The sequence below is a fragment of the Etheostoma spectabile genome, chromosome 6, assembly GCF_008692095.1.
Source record: "Etheostoma spectabile isolate EspeVRDwgs_2016 chromosome 6, UIUC_Espe_1.0, whole genome shotgun sequence".
Taxonomy (NCBI): domain Eukaryota; kingdom Metazoa; phylum Chordata; class Actinopteri; order Perciformes; family Percidae; genus Etheostoma; species Etheostoma spectabile.
In genome coordinates, this window is record NC_045738.1 from 25,843,181 (window position 1) to 25,858,365 (window position 15,185).

The 15,185-nt window shown below is 43.4% G+C and overlaps 1 protein-coding gene and 1 long non-coding RNA gene across 10 annotated transcripts in view; one reads left to right on the forward strand and one right to left on the reverse strand.

Annotated features, from left to right (window-relative positions):
• adgrb1a (adhesion G protein-coupled receptor B1a) overlaps positions 1-15,185 on the forward strand; it is a 196,687-nt gene that overhangs the window by 70,843 nt on the left and 110,659 nt on the right. The window lies entirely within an intron of this gene.
• The window catches only part of LOC116690627 (uncharacterized), a 23,729-nt gene that overhangs the window by 7,790 nt on the left and 754 nt on the right, over positions 1-15,185 (reverse strand). The window contains exon 2 of the long non-coding RNA XR_004332315.1: positions 6,377-6,379. This is a non-coding gene — a long non-coding RNA (uncharacterized LOC116690627). The remainder of the gene's footprint in view (positions 1-6,376; positions 6,380-15,185) is intronic.

Genomic DNA, 15,185 nt, shown 5'->3' on the forward strand with positions numbered 1-15,185 from the left:
GAGTGAGACATCTCACTTCTGTACTATCTTTTGCGGAGTTGCACATGCTCAGTAGCTCGGTAAGATCCCATCAGCTAGATAACTCTTTCTCAAGCTGTGGTCAGTCCAAGGCAGGATCAGCTGGGAGACTCTTCTAGACCAGGGCCCTGTGGAATACCTGAGAAACAGGGACGGAAGTAGAACAGGGACAGGAAGTAGTTTTTTGGAGGATTCTGGTCAACTAGGGCTGTGGAGCAGTGTTTTTGCCTTTGAGAACGAGCTGTTAGCCACTTGTCTCGGCTAGTGACATAGAAAGCAGTGCAGATGTTGAACATCTCACCGGAGATGAAGAACCAGAGGGACATTCAGAAACCGGATCTCACTCAAAACACCATGGATGTTTTCTTTCCAAGTGTGTATGCAGAGACACAAAATAACACCCCAAATCCCATAAAAAGTTTTTTTTTTTCATAATATGGGCACTTTAATTTTGCTGCTACAACAGCTTCCACTCTTCTGCTCTCAGGCGTCCCACCAGATGTTGAACCTGGCTGCAGGGATTTGCTCCCATTCAGCTACAATAGCATTAGTGACAACGTTGATGTTGGGTGATAAGGTCTGGCTCACAGGCAGTGTTGCAGTTCAACAATAAACATAGCCACAAAGGTGGAAGCTCACAATAGTCTTAAATACCAATGGGCCCCATACGGTACATCAACCAGTCTTAAAGACTTTTATTGTTCATTTACAAGTGATGTAAGATAACTTGTGTTTGCCCATTTTTCTTACGTATCAACAAAGCGGTTCAGAATTGTGGTATAAGTCCATTTGTAGTAGCTTAATTTGCCTTGTTATCAAAATCACTCCCAGCTGCCTCAGTGTCTTTATTCAAGTTGTGTCCTCTATGCAGTCATGGCTGTTTTATCTTTAGCAAGATGTTGTTTTGGCTCATAAACTGTCACACCACTCTGTTCTATCATTTGTTTGGGTCTCCCACCGTACTACCACTACTGATACTGCCAATTCTGTTTCTGTTCTCTTCTGCTGATTTGTGACTGCATGATGGGATTTCACAGAATCTGGATGATACTGGCCCACAAAAGGAGCAGAACCAGCACATTCTCACTCCCATTGCGTCACAAAGTGCTTGGTCAGGTGTATTTGGCATTGGTTATTGAAAAAAAAAGTCTCCTTTAGTGTCATATTAAGACACACTTGGCTGGGACTCTTGCCAACACTTTTTGATGCTCTGGGCCGAGACGTGCGTTTAACCGAGATGCAGCACAAGAACGGGACAGTTAGGTTTAGAAAAGATTGGGGGGGTGTTACAAAATGTACAGTCTCAAATCATGGGAGCCATTATACGTTTGGCCATGTACACTGGATTTTTTAAAGAACATGGAACTACGTAAAACTAATCTTGTCAAGATGGTCGTTAATAGATCTGCCCACGAAGGTGGAGGCGGGCGCTGAAAGCATCCGTCAGCACATCTATAGCTGTATGTACATCACCTGCAGTGACCTGCGAGGCTCTTCCTTCATGGCCCACCAGGATGAACCCCCAGCAGCCCCCTGCCACCTCCTCATCCATCTCTCTCTCCGTTTCTTTCGATCTGTGTCTCCGTCTCTGAGTCACAATGCAGTCACATCCCACACTGTGTGGGGAGACAAGGGCTTCTGATGTATGAGTGTTATAAAGCGTGGGAAGAGAAAACCGCATTGCTCAGAGATCTGTGTGTGTGTGTGTGTGTGTGTGTGTGTGTGTGTGTGTGTGTGTGTGTGTGTGTGTGTGTGTGTGTGTGTGTGTGTGTGTGTGTGTGTGTGTGTGTGTGTGTGTGTGTGTGTGTGTGTGCGCGTGCGCGCGCGTGTGCGAGCACTTGCATCTGTATGTGTGCCTGTGGATCTGAGGCTTACAGGTTAGCGATCCCTGGACACCTCTGAATATATTTCATATACTGTTGCATGCCGTATGGGTTTTAAATGGAGCCGTTAAATGCGCTCCCAAAGTAACTTTGAGAAACACTGAGAAGAAAAACAATGACGCATTCATCATCTATGGAGTGAATGAAAAAGCTGCCAAGAGTAAAGGACACACCGGAGCACAGCGGGGGCGATTTTTTTGTCTTAATAGCCATGTGCGGAAAGGTTGAGGGGTTTGGGAAGTCCATGGATGAAATAGACAGGGAGGCTCTGGCAGTCCCCATAGGAACACTTCCGCCTGATGCCCAGTGCAGGAGGGTTACTGGGAGGGAGACAACCTGTGAAAAACATCCTGCTGCTGACAAAGTACTTCAGCTCTCAGAAGCACTTTACCTTCTGTGGAAATTAACAAAGACACAAAAACATTTAAAGATTAATGGTTAATATATGTGTTAATGTATGCACCATTCATCAAGGCCCATTCCACCGAAGGGTAACTTTTTGTGCCAATAAACCCTTTAATGATTCTAACTTCCAAAATAATTGCAACTAAGTTGCATGACAAGTGAAAAGCACGTGGGGTTGAGCACCCGTATGCCCAATGGCAGTCTGGGTACAGAGGCTTTATCAGCAGTTGTCTTCACCAAAGATGGATGTGTGTTGAGAAGGACAAAAACCAGTTAAAAGCCTTATTTCTGGGAGCTGTCAGTCAGAAAGGAGAAAAAGAAAGAAAAGCATCTGATCCTTCTGAGGAGAGACCTTATGGGCCTTTTCTTATCGTTCCCTCTGAAATGGGGCATTCATCTTCGGAATTGAAATGTCTGCTTGGCTGACCTGCAACTGAAACCAAACAGCGACCCCATGGTATGTATTTAGAGACGATGGGTTTGGGCAGAGTGTTTTCAGTGACGGTGCTGCTGTGGAAGGTGAGGGGTGTAATGGTGTGTGTCTCCACAGCTGATGGGGTTAAAGAGATGACACAGATTTACGCTGATTCAACAATCTGCTGCAGTTTGTTGGATTAACAGTCAGATTGGTTTACGAGGGGATCACAATTGATAGCATGGGGTTTGGCCTCAAGAATTTGACTTGGGTTTTATTTAGGAATGCTATTTTAGATTTTTGTTAACCCTTCATTAGTCTACATCAACCATGTTTCATTTCTGGAATTGTTCAGGTTCCGCCAGATGTCTCTCATTTCTGTCCAATCTGAGGACTATGGTTACCTGGTCCTCAGATCTCTGCAGGGTGAATCCAGACAGCTAGCTAGACTATCTGTCCAATCTGAGGACTATGGTTACCTGGTCCTCAGATCTCTGCAGGGTGAATCCAGACAGCTAGCTAGACTATCTGTCCAATCTGAGGACTATGGTTACCTGGTCCTCAGATCTCTGCAGGGTAAATCCAGACAGCTAGCTAGACTATCTGTCCAATCGGGAGTTTTCGGTTACCCAGTGCTGTGGAGGAAGGTCTGGTACTGTGAGACTAGCCAGTAACAGACACAAGGCAACACAGACCCAGTTCACCTGTCCAGGATGCATGGACATACCTTCCACGTTCAGACAACTGTGACTATCACCGAAACATGCAGCCACAGTGTTGCACCACATTTCCTGGAACCGCTTGCGTGTATGTGTGACCGGTACAACTCTGCAGCCGTCCGCGGAGCACATGCCCGAGCCTGTCTCCACTGCACCACCCTGAGAGGTGTGTGTCTGCCTGGCACACTCTGTGTGTATGGCGGCTGATTGTACCCGCCGGTTCTCATTGCTATAGTGGCTTAACCACACAGACACTTAGCAGACTTTATTGTCGTTCAACTGCACATTCACAATACACAGTTGAGCGAGATTACGTTGCAAGGCTCCAAAGAAAAAAGAAAAGAACAGAAGACAAAAAGAGAAAAAGCATAAATATAGTAAGTGCAATATAAAATTACAAATAATTATATGATGATTATGACTAGTGCAAATATCAGTAGCAGCAGAATGTAGTGCAGTGAAAACAGTGAAATGAACAATATAAATTTAAACCATACATACATGCATACCATACACATTAACTTAGTTTTAATAAAGGTGCTTTCTGACACACACTTCAATGAAATGTGCTGGCAGTTTGACATGTTGGAACACGTGAATGCTGTCATATTATCACAAACACCGCGGCAGAACAAGGTTGGTTTGCACAAAACACCCATATATATATATATATATATATATATATATATATATATATATATATATATATATACACACACACATACACACAGCGCACCGGCCCTTTAGCCCCATAATGAGAGCTACAATTCCATGAATACCTGGCTAACTTAGAACACAGTATTGCAAAGTTTACTTGGTAAATACTTTCAGGCTGTCCAAGGCTTATCATCAAGCATTTTAAGTAGATCCTAGCAAATAATTTCATCCTGGATTGTGGATGCACCCATAGCCAGACCCTGTTTGTACCTCTTTCCTTATGTTTTTAGGCTTTACTTAAAGCATGTAAGAACATAGAAGTCACATGTCACCCCCTAGTGTGTGATTGATATGTTTTATATAGCAGCAGAACTCTACATTCTAATCTAATACATGACATGACACTTGTGAAGTGATCCAGTAATGAGTTGAGATGCAGCCTCTTGCTGAGAACGGTTCTACTTTCTTTATGTCCTTGCTTCCCGACTCCTCGCAGTGCCACCTCTCCATCTGTGTACCAGGTGCCAAATATTATGTAGTCTCGCATTGCCAGACCTTCCTCCATAGTGCTGTGGAGGAGGGTCTGGCTAGTCCACACAGCATTCCAGGGATGGGAGAAAAATGTGCTCTGGTTTTGTGGCCACGCTACACATTATTGTAGGCCTAGTTTAAAAAACGACAACATTAAAGACACTTGAATAAGGTGACATACATCTATATTTAAAAGACAAAAATCCAGTAATTCTACAGGTTGATGAAGCAGACTGTCGCGTATTTCATTTCTGATAAGGGCTTCTATGTGTTGGTGTGCGGTCGAGGGTCCTCCTTGATTTCAGCTAGTCCCTGTGTTCTGATATTATTTGAAGATGTTGGACCAGAGAGGTGTTTCCAGTGTGGTGGGAGGACTGTGTGTAAAAACCTGAAAAGAAAGCTGCCTCATCGTGCCTGAAGGAACTGTTAACCCGACAAAAAGAATTTCAGCTTTCAGTGGAGCGATTCCGCGTCCCATGATGCTCCATATGTGGTTTCACAAACGGACAAGAATGAAAGAGTGGAGGAAACAGGGTGAGAACCCGACATCCTTTTATATGTCGTCTGGAGCATTTTGAAGCTCTTATTTTTCATAATTCTGTCCACCGCTACTATTGCCAATAATAACATGATACTCAATAAGTTATTTTGATGAAGTAAAACAAGTCAAACAGGGGCAAGGAACGCGGCAGTCAGGATTAGATCAGAGAGAATGAGTTCAACTATGACCTGATAGTCTGCCTGAACCACATCATAGGTGTGCTCATGTTAGATTGGACCTCCAGATGTAATATATATTATTTATTTATAAAAATAAAGTTAGAGAATAAAATTAGAAACCAATATACCAGTATTGGAAAAGCCTCTGACACCTGAAATGCTGGTATTGGAGGGTACTAGAGTTTATGCACCAATCCAGTACTACCTAATTTAGCCCCTAAACAAGTCTCCTTTAATGTAGTATAGTATTTGAGCCGGGTACAGAGCACCGGCAGCTGCTGGACTTTTCAGAGGACGTTACGGTTAAGTTTAGACAGTTAAGGTACCAAAACGACTAGTTGAGTCTAGATAAAATGTCGTGGTTTGGACTAAAACCCTCCCAGGGAACACGCGTTTCCTGGCTGAAAGTGTTTTGTTTTCCCTGCTGCCGTGCTAGGTCCTGTGTCTTATGACCCACATCACCCCAACCACCCCCCTACGGGCTCCACAGGGGTCTTAGACAGCAGCAGGGCTGTGGTGCATACAGCAAAACGTGAGGAAATCCCCCCTGAGGTTTCAGCCAGCCCCAAAGGACCACCGGTGCTAACATAATAACAATTGAGAAAAGATAGCAATCCAAATCTCCAGTGTGTATATCAGCATTTCACCCAACATCACATGAACTTGAATAGGAGCACTAATACTCAGTGTTACTGTCCAGAGTCGGGCTTTATCATTTTTACTGTAGTTTGGAAACATGGATATATTAATATAAGCATTATATAAGCATTTTTGTTTATCAAATTATCAGAAAAAAAACAGCAAATGCATAGATTCCTGTCAAATAAGGTAACACACACTTATTGCCTTTACTGTACCCGAACCGATAGTGTTTGCTGTTGATTATTAATTATTGATTATTAACATACAAATAACAGTCCTCAACTTTCTGTAGCTTTTTGAACATATGATCTTTAGAACAGGCGGCAGCATATCAATGCAGTCCCATGTTGAAGTGTCCTTGGGCAAGACACTGAACCCCGAGTTACCCCCTGAATGCTGAATGGTTCTACTACAGTGGGGCTCGAAACTTTGGGCACCCCAGGTACAAATCTGTATTAATGTGCATAAAGAAGCCAAGAAAAGATGGAAAAATCTCCAAAAGGCATCAAATGACAGATTTGACATTCGTATATGTCACAAAAAGTTAGATTTTATTTCATCATTTACGCTTTCCAAATAACAAAAAACAAAAAAATGGCATCTGCAAAAGTTCGGGCATCCTGCAGAGTTAATACCTTGTCCCCCCCCAAAATATCCCCTATGCCACTGGCTGCAATACAACCCCAAAGCATCATTGTTTCCCCCCCCCCATGCTTAACAGTTGGACAGAGGTTCTTTTCATTAAATTCTGGGCCCTTTCTTCTCCAAACGTACCTTTGTTTATTCCGGCCAAAAAGTTATATTTTAACCTCATTGGTCCTCAGAACCTGTTCCCATAATGCATCAGGCTTGTCTATATGTTCATTTGCAAACTTCAAACGCAGATTTTTGTGGTGAGGACGTAGAAGAGGTTTTCTTCTGATGACTCTTCCATGAAGACCATGTTTGTTTGAGGATCTCTTTATAGTGGAATGGTGTAGCCCAACTCCAGGGTCTCCAGGTCTTTCTGGTGGACCGGGCAGTCTAACGGGGGTCTGGACTTGCTTTTCCTCTTGATCCTGCGAGCGCTTTGCTATCTTCTTCTAGCCTTCTCCTGCTTTGTGAGCGTTGACTATTTTCAGTTTAAGATTTCTAGAGAACTGCTTAGAAGAAGCCATGGTGCTGATTGTTGGGGGGGTCAGATGAGTCTGGGCATTTAAAACCTTAAGACTGACATCACCTGGTCTTTCCAGACCACGATTGAGAACAATCCATGACGCTGTCAGGTCTCTTCCAAAGGGGGGGTGCATGCTAGAAACTCTGCAGGGGGCCCAAACTTTTGCAGACGCCATTTTTTTGTTTTCTGTTATTTTGAAAGTGTAAATGATGGAAATAAAATCTAACTTTTTGTGACATATTACAGAACTGTCTAAATTGTCATTTGATGCCTTTTGGAGATTTTTCCATCTTTTCTTGGCTTCTTTATGCACGTTAATACAAATTTGTACCTGGGGTGCCCAAACATTTGAGCCCTACTGTATGTTAAAGAGATTTAGTAGTTGTTAAGAATAGAAAAGCACTTTATAAATATAGTCCATTCACGATATACCCTTTATGTATCCTCTGTGATGTTGTGTATCTATGTGACTGAAATGAACCACACTGAAAAAGGGAAACATTAAGGAAGGTGTAACAGACGAAGGCAGAATGGTTGGTGTGATATGTGGATGACTGCTTGCTGAATGTCAGCGATGACGCAATGGGGGGGGGGGGGGGAGGGGGGAGGGGGGGGGGGGGGGGGGGGGGGGGGGCGCTGATTGGGTGCTCGGCGGCAGGTTCACCCACAGGTTAAGCTTCCCGCTCTGCAGGAAGTGACTGATCGATGCAGTTTTTTATGTCTCTCTTTATTTTATTTACCTAGAAGTCAAAGTAGAAACTGCAGAAAGCACATTGGACCTGTCAGAAACACAGTTCACATGCAATAAAAAGACAATTAGTCCTTTATTTATTTAATATATTTTTATGCACGCAAGCATTGCAATGGGGTAAAGTTGTAACATTCTGTTCAGTTTGGTATAAGCCTGTTTTCCCCCTCTTTTTCATTCCCCTCCTCCTCTTATCCGTCCAAACATTTTTCCCCTCTTTCAGTTCCTGTCTCCCTTCATCTCCCTCTGTCCCCCCCAATGTATGACCCATTCACAAGGCCCATTCCACCGAAGGGTAACTTTTTGTGCCAATAAAACCCTTTAAGTTTAACTTCAAAATAATGCAACCAGTTGCATGACAAGTGAAAAAAGCATCGTGGGGTTGAGCACCAGTATGCCCAAATGGAAGTCTGGGTACGGAGCGCTTTATCAGCATTGTCTTCACAAAGATGGAGGGTGGTTGAGAAGGACAAAAACAAGTTAAAAGCATGATTTATGGAGCTTCAGTCGAAAGGAGAAAAAAAAGAAAGAAAAGCATCTGATCCTTTTCTGAGGCAGATGACATTCTGGGCCTTTTCTCTATCGTTCCCTCTGAAAATGGGGGATTCATCTTCGGACATTGACAATGCCGGCGTGGGACCTGCAACTGAAAACACCCAAACAGAGGACCCCATGGTAGGTATAAGAAGGGGTTTGGGACAGAGGGTTTTCAGTTGCCGGTGATTGATGCTGCTGTGGAAGGTGAGGGGTGTAATGGTGTGTGTGTCTCCACAGCTGATGGGGTTAAAGAGTGGACACAGATTTACGCGGATGTCACAATCTGCTCGCCAGTTTGGTTGGATTAACAGTCGAGTGGTTTACGAGGGTGGATCACAATTGTAGCATGGGGTTTGGCTCAAGAATTGGACTTGGTTTTTATTTAGGAAATGTATTTTAGAGTGTTGTTAAACCCCATTAGTCCATCAAACCAGTTTCATTTCTTGAAGTTGTTAAAGGTTCCGCCAGATGTCTCTCATTTCTGGCCATCTGAGGAATGGTTCCCTGGTTCCTACAGATCTCGGCTGGGTGAATCCAGACAGCTAGCTCGGACTATCTGTCCAATCGAGGACTATGGTTACCTGGTCCTCAGATCTCTGCAGGGTGATCCAGACAGTAGCTAGACTATCTGGCAATCTGGGACTATGGTACCTGGTCCTCAGATCTCTGCAGGGTAAACCAGCAGCTAGCTAGACTATCTGTCCAATCTGGGGACTATGGTTACCTGGTCCTCAGATCTTGAGGGTAATATCATAAGACAGATCAGCTAGACTATCTGTCCAATTGTGAGGACTTTGGTTACCTGGTCCCAGATTCGCAGGGTAATCCAGACACTAGCTAGACTATCTGTCCAATTGAGGGACTATGGTTACATGGTCCTCAGATCTCTGCAGGTATAAGCAAGACAACTAGCTAGATATCTGCCAATCTGGGACTATGGTTACCTGGTCCTTAAGATTCATGCAGGGTAAATCCATGGGACAGCTAGCTAGACTATCGTCCCAATCGACGGATCCGGTTACACTGGTCCTCACGACTCGAAGGGTAAATCCAGACCAACTAGCTAGGACTATCTGTCCAAATCGGGAGTTGTTCGGTACCCAGTGCTGTGGATGGAAGTCTGGTATGTGAGGACTAGACAGTAAAAGACAACAAGGCAACACATTGACCCAGTTCATGCGCAGGAGAGTTTTTTTTTCATGGACATACTTCCGCGTTCAGACACTTGCTATCACCGAAAAACATGCATCCACAGGGTTGCACCACATTTCCTGGAAAACGTTGCGTGTATGTGTGACCGGTACAATCTGCAGCCGTCCGCGGGCCATGCCCGAGCCTGTCTCCACTGCCCACCCTGCAGAGGGTGTGCTGTCCTGGCACACTGTGTGTATCGCGGCTGATTGTACCCGCCGGTTCTCATTGCATAGTGGGCTTAACACACACAGACACTTAGCCAGACTTGTATTGTCGTCAACTTGCATTACAATACCAGTGAGCGAGATTACGTTGCAGGCTCAAAGCAAAAAGAAAGATACAGAAGAACAAAAAGAGTGAAAAAAAGCTAAATTAGTAAGTGCAATATAAAATTACAAATATTATATGAGATTATGACTAGTGCAAATATATAGCAGAGAATGTAGTGCAGTGAAAACAGTGAACATGAACAAATAAATTTTAGAAACCATACATACATGCATTACCCATACACATAACGTTAGTTTAATAAAAAACAAGGTGCCTTCTGACACACACTTCAATGAAATGTGCTTGGCAAGTTTGACAGGTTGGCATACACGTGAATGCTTTCATATTATCACAAACACCGCGACAGAACAAGGTTGGTTTGCACCACAAAACACCCATATAGTATTTATATATATATATATATATTATATATAATTATATTATATATTATATATAGATATATACATGTATTATTAGCTTATATACATCACACACACATACACAAGCGCACCGGCCCTTTAGCCCATAATGAGAGCTACAATTCATGAATACCTGGCTAACTTAGAACAAACAGTATTGCAAAGTTTACTTGGTAAATACTTTCGAGGCTGTCCAAGGCTTCTCATCCAACGCATTTTAGTTAGATCCTATGAACCCAATAATTCATCTGGATGTGGATTAGCACCCATAGCAGAACGTGCTCTAGTATTTTAGTATAACTCTTTCTTATGTTTTTAGGCTTTACTAAAGCAATTAAGAACATAGATAGTCACATGTCACCCCTGAGGTGTGATTGATATGTTTTATTATAGCAGCAGAATCTACATTCTAATCTGAATACTATGACTGACACTGTGAGTGATCCAGGAATGGAGTTGAGATGCGACCTCTTGATGGGAAAGGTTTTACTTTCTTCATGTCCTTGCTTCCCGAACTCCTCGAGTGGCCACCTCTCCATCTGTGTACCAGGTCTGACAACATATATGTAGTCTCGCAATGCAGACCTTTCTCCATCAGTGCTGTGTGAGGAGGGCTCGGCTAGTCCACACAGATTCCAGGGATGGGAGAAAAATGTGCTCTGGTTTGTGTGCCACGATACACATTATGTGGCCTAGTTTAAAAAACGACAACATTAAAGACACTGAATAAGGGGACCTTAGATTATTTAAAAGAACAAAAATCAGCTATTACGGTTGAGAAGCAGATGTCGGTATTTTCATTATATAAGCGGCTATATGTGTTGGTGTGCGGTGAGGGTCCTCATTGCTGATTTCAGGCTAGTCCCTGTGTCTGATATTATTTCAGAAGATGTTGGAAGAGGTGTTTCCAGTGTGGTGGAGAGGATGTGTGTAAAACCTGAAAAGAAAGCTGCCTCATCGTTGCCATGTAAGGAACTGTGATACCCGACAAAAAGAATTGCCAGCTGTTTCATGTGGAGCGATTCCGTCGTCCATATGGCTCCTAGTGGTTTCTCACAAACGGACAAGATGAAAGAGTGAGGAAACGGTGGTTGACGAACACGAATATCCTTTTATATTGTCGTCTGGAGCATTTGAGCCGGTTTAATTTTTCATTAATTCTGCACCGTACTATTGGCCAATAATAAATGAATACTCAATAAGTATTTTGATGAAGTAAAAACAAGATCAAACAAGGCGGAAGGAACGCGGTGCAGTGTCAGGAGTTAGACAGACGTAGAATGAGGTTCAACTATGAACCTGATAGTCTGCCTGAACCAACATCATAGGTGTGCTCATGTTAGATTGACCCAATGAAATATATATTATTTATTTATAAAAATTTAAAGTTAGAGAATAAAATTAGAAACCATTATACCAGTATTGGAAAAAAGCCTTGGACACTCTGAAACCTGGTATTGGAGGGTACTAGAGTGTTATGCACCAATCCAGTACCTTACCTAAATTAGCCCCTAAACAAGTCTCCTTAATGTAGTATAGTATTTGAGTCCGGGTACCGAGGCTCGGCAGCGCATGGACGGTTTTCAGAGGCGTACAGGTTAGTTTAGGACAGTTAAGTACACAAAACGACTAGTTGAGTCTAGATAAAATGCGTGGTTGGACTAAAAACCTCCCAGGGAACACGCGTTCCTGGCTGAAAGTGTTTTGTTTTTCCATGCTGCCACTGTGCTAGGTTCTGGGTCTTGAACCACTGTCCAACCACCCCTCTCACGGGCTCCACAGGGGCTTAAGGACACAGCCAGGCTGTGGGCTGCATACAGCAAAAACGTGAGGAAAATCCCCCATGAGGTTTCAGCCAGCCCCAAAGGACCAACGGTGTAAACTAATAACAATTGAGAACAAGAGTAGGCAATCCAAATCTCCAGTGTGTATATCAGCATTTCACACATCACATGACTGGATAGGGCAATTATACTCAGTGTTACTGTCCAGGCGTCTGGGCTTTTATCATTTTTACGTAGTTGGAAAATGGATATATTAATATAAGCGATCTATAACGCATTTTGTTTAATCAAATATCAGAAAAAAAAACAGCAAATGTAGTTCCTGTTCAATATAAGGAACAATACTTATTGCTTGTTACTTGTAACACGAAACTAAGTGTTGCTGTGATGATTAATTATTGATATATACATTTACAAATAAACAGTCCTAACTTTCTGTAGCTTTTTGAACAGATGATCTTTATGCAACAGGCGGATCAGCTATCAATGCAGGCACATTGTTGAAGGGTCCTGTGGGCAGACATCTGAACCCCGAGTTACACCCCTGAATGCTGAATGGGTTCTACTACGGGGGCTTCGAAACTTTGGAGGCACCAGGTACTAATCTGTATTAATGGGCTTGATAAAGAAGCCAAGAAAAAAGATGGAAAAAAACTCCAAAAGGCATCAAATGACAGATTTGACATTCGTATATGTCACAAAAAGTTAGATTTATTTCTCATTTACGCTTTCCAAATAAAAAAAAACAAAAAAAATGGCATCTGCAAAAGTTGGGCATCCTGCAGAGTTAATACCTTGTCACCCCCAAAATATCCCCTATGCCACTGGCTGCAATACAACCCCAAAGCATTCATTGTTTCCCCCCCCCCCATGCTTAACAGTTGGACAGAGGTTCTTTTCATTAAATTCTGGGCCCTTCTTCTCCAAACGTACCTTTTGTTTATTCCGGCCAAAAAGTATATTTAACCTCATTGGTCCTCAGAACCCTGTTCCATAAAGCATTCAGGCTTGTCATATGTTCATTTGCAAACTTCAAACGCAGATTGTTGTGGTGAGGAGTAGAAGAGGTTGTCTTCTGATGACCTTCCATGTAGACCATGTTTGTTTGAGGATCTCTTTATAGTGGAATGGTGTCGCCAAAACTCCAGGGCTTCCAGGTCTTTCTGGTGGACCGGGCAGTCCTAACGGGGGTCTGGACTTGATTTCCTCTTGATCCTGCGACGCGCTTGCTATCTTCTTCTAGCCTTCTCCGCTTGTGAGCGTTGACTATTTTCAGTTTAAGATTTCTAGAAGAACTGCTTAGAATGAACGCCATGGTGCTGATTGTGGGAGGGGTCAGATGAGTCTGGGCATTAAAACCTTAAGACTGACATCACCTGGTCTTTCCGACCACGATTGAGACAATCCATGACGCTGTCAGGTCTTCCAAAGGGGGGTGCATGCTGAAACTCTGCAGGGGGCCCAAACTTGTGCAGACGACGCATTTTTTGTTTTCTGTTATTTTGAAAGTGTAAATGATGGAAATAAAATCTATAACTTTGTTGTGACATATTACAGAAACGTGTCTAAATTGGTCATTTGATGCATTTTGGAGATTTTTCCATTCTTTCTTGGCTTCTTTATGCAGTAGTATACAAATGTGTACCTGGGGTGCCCAAACATTGAGCCCTACTGTATGTTAAAGAGATTTAGTAGTTGTTAAGAATTAGAAAAGCCACTTCTCTTATAAATATAGTCCATTCACGATATACCTGTATGTATCTCTGTGATTGGGTATCTATGTGACTGAAATAAGAACCCAACTGAAAAAGGGAAACATTTAAGGAGGTGTAACAGACGAAGGCAGAATGGTTGGTGTGATGTGTGGTATGACTGCTGCTGAATGCCGCGATGACGCAATGGTGGGGGGGGGGGAGGGGGGAGGGGAGGGGGGGGGGGGGGGCGCTGATTGGGTGCTCGGTCGGCCTGCCCGCGGCACCCAAGGTAAGCTTCCCGCTCTGCAGGAAGTGACTGATCGATGCAGTCTTTAGTCTCTCCATCATGACTCTATTTATCCAGAAGAAAAGAACAGAACTGCAAAAGACACATTGGACTGTCAGAAACCAGTCCACATGCAAGTAAAAAGGAAATTAGTGTTATTTATTTAATATATTGTTTATGCACGCAAGCATTGACAATGGGGTAAAGTTTTGATAACATTCTGTCAGGTTGGTATAAGCTGTTTTCCCCCTCTTTTTCTTACCATCCGCCTCTTATCCGTCCAAACATGTAGTTCCCCTTTTCAGTTCCTGTCTCTCCCTTTCCATCGGCCCCGCAACCCCCCCGCACCCCCAACCCCCGTGCTCTCTCTTTCACTGCCTGTATCCCACGTTGCAGTTGACTGCTTCTGTACTTGGGTGTCAGCACGCCTATACTTCGTTCAGCCGGGCAGCTTTGTGTGGACTAATCAGCCCAGTTTTCTGCCCGCATTTCATGGTTTCCTGATGGATTTCTAGCAGTCACTCTTGCCTCGGCTTATTTAATTTCCCTCACCCCTTGTCTGCCACCTCCCCAGCTGCTGCTTGTTTCAACACAAGGGGTGTCAACTTCAAATCATATTCAATCTCTTTCTTCACACAAACACAACACACACACACACACACAAACCACACACACCACACACCACACACACACACACACCTAACATAGCTTTTATATATGAGGGTGCTTTGCAGATTTATGATGAGGTAGGTGTGTGTGTGTGTGTGTGTGTGTGGTGTGTTGTGTGTGTGTGTGTGTGTGTGTGTGTGGTGTGGTGGTGGGGGTGAGATTCAGTGAGTGGGGGGTGTTAGGGGAGCTATTGATGATTTCAAATGCTGCATATGAAACTGGAGCTGAACAGGAGATGCCCGTCCACTCATCCCACCGCTACGGAAAAGGAGGTGAAGGTGACTTTCAGAAAAGTTATCACACAACACACCACAACACACACACACACACAACAAAACGCACAACAACAGCAACCACACGAACCAGACAGAGTTGGACGCCATGAAGAAAATCAAATATGAATCACAAAAATTTGACCAAATGGATGTTGATTGATAC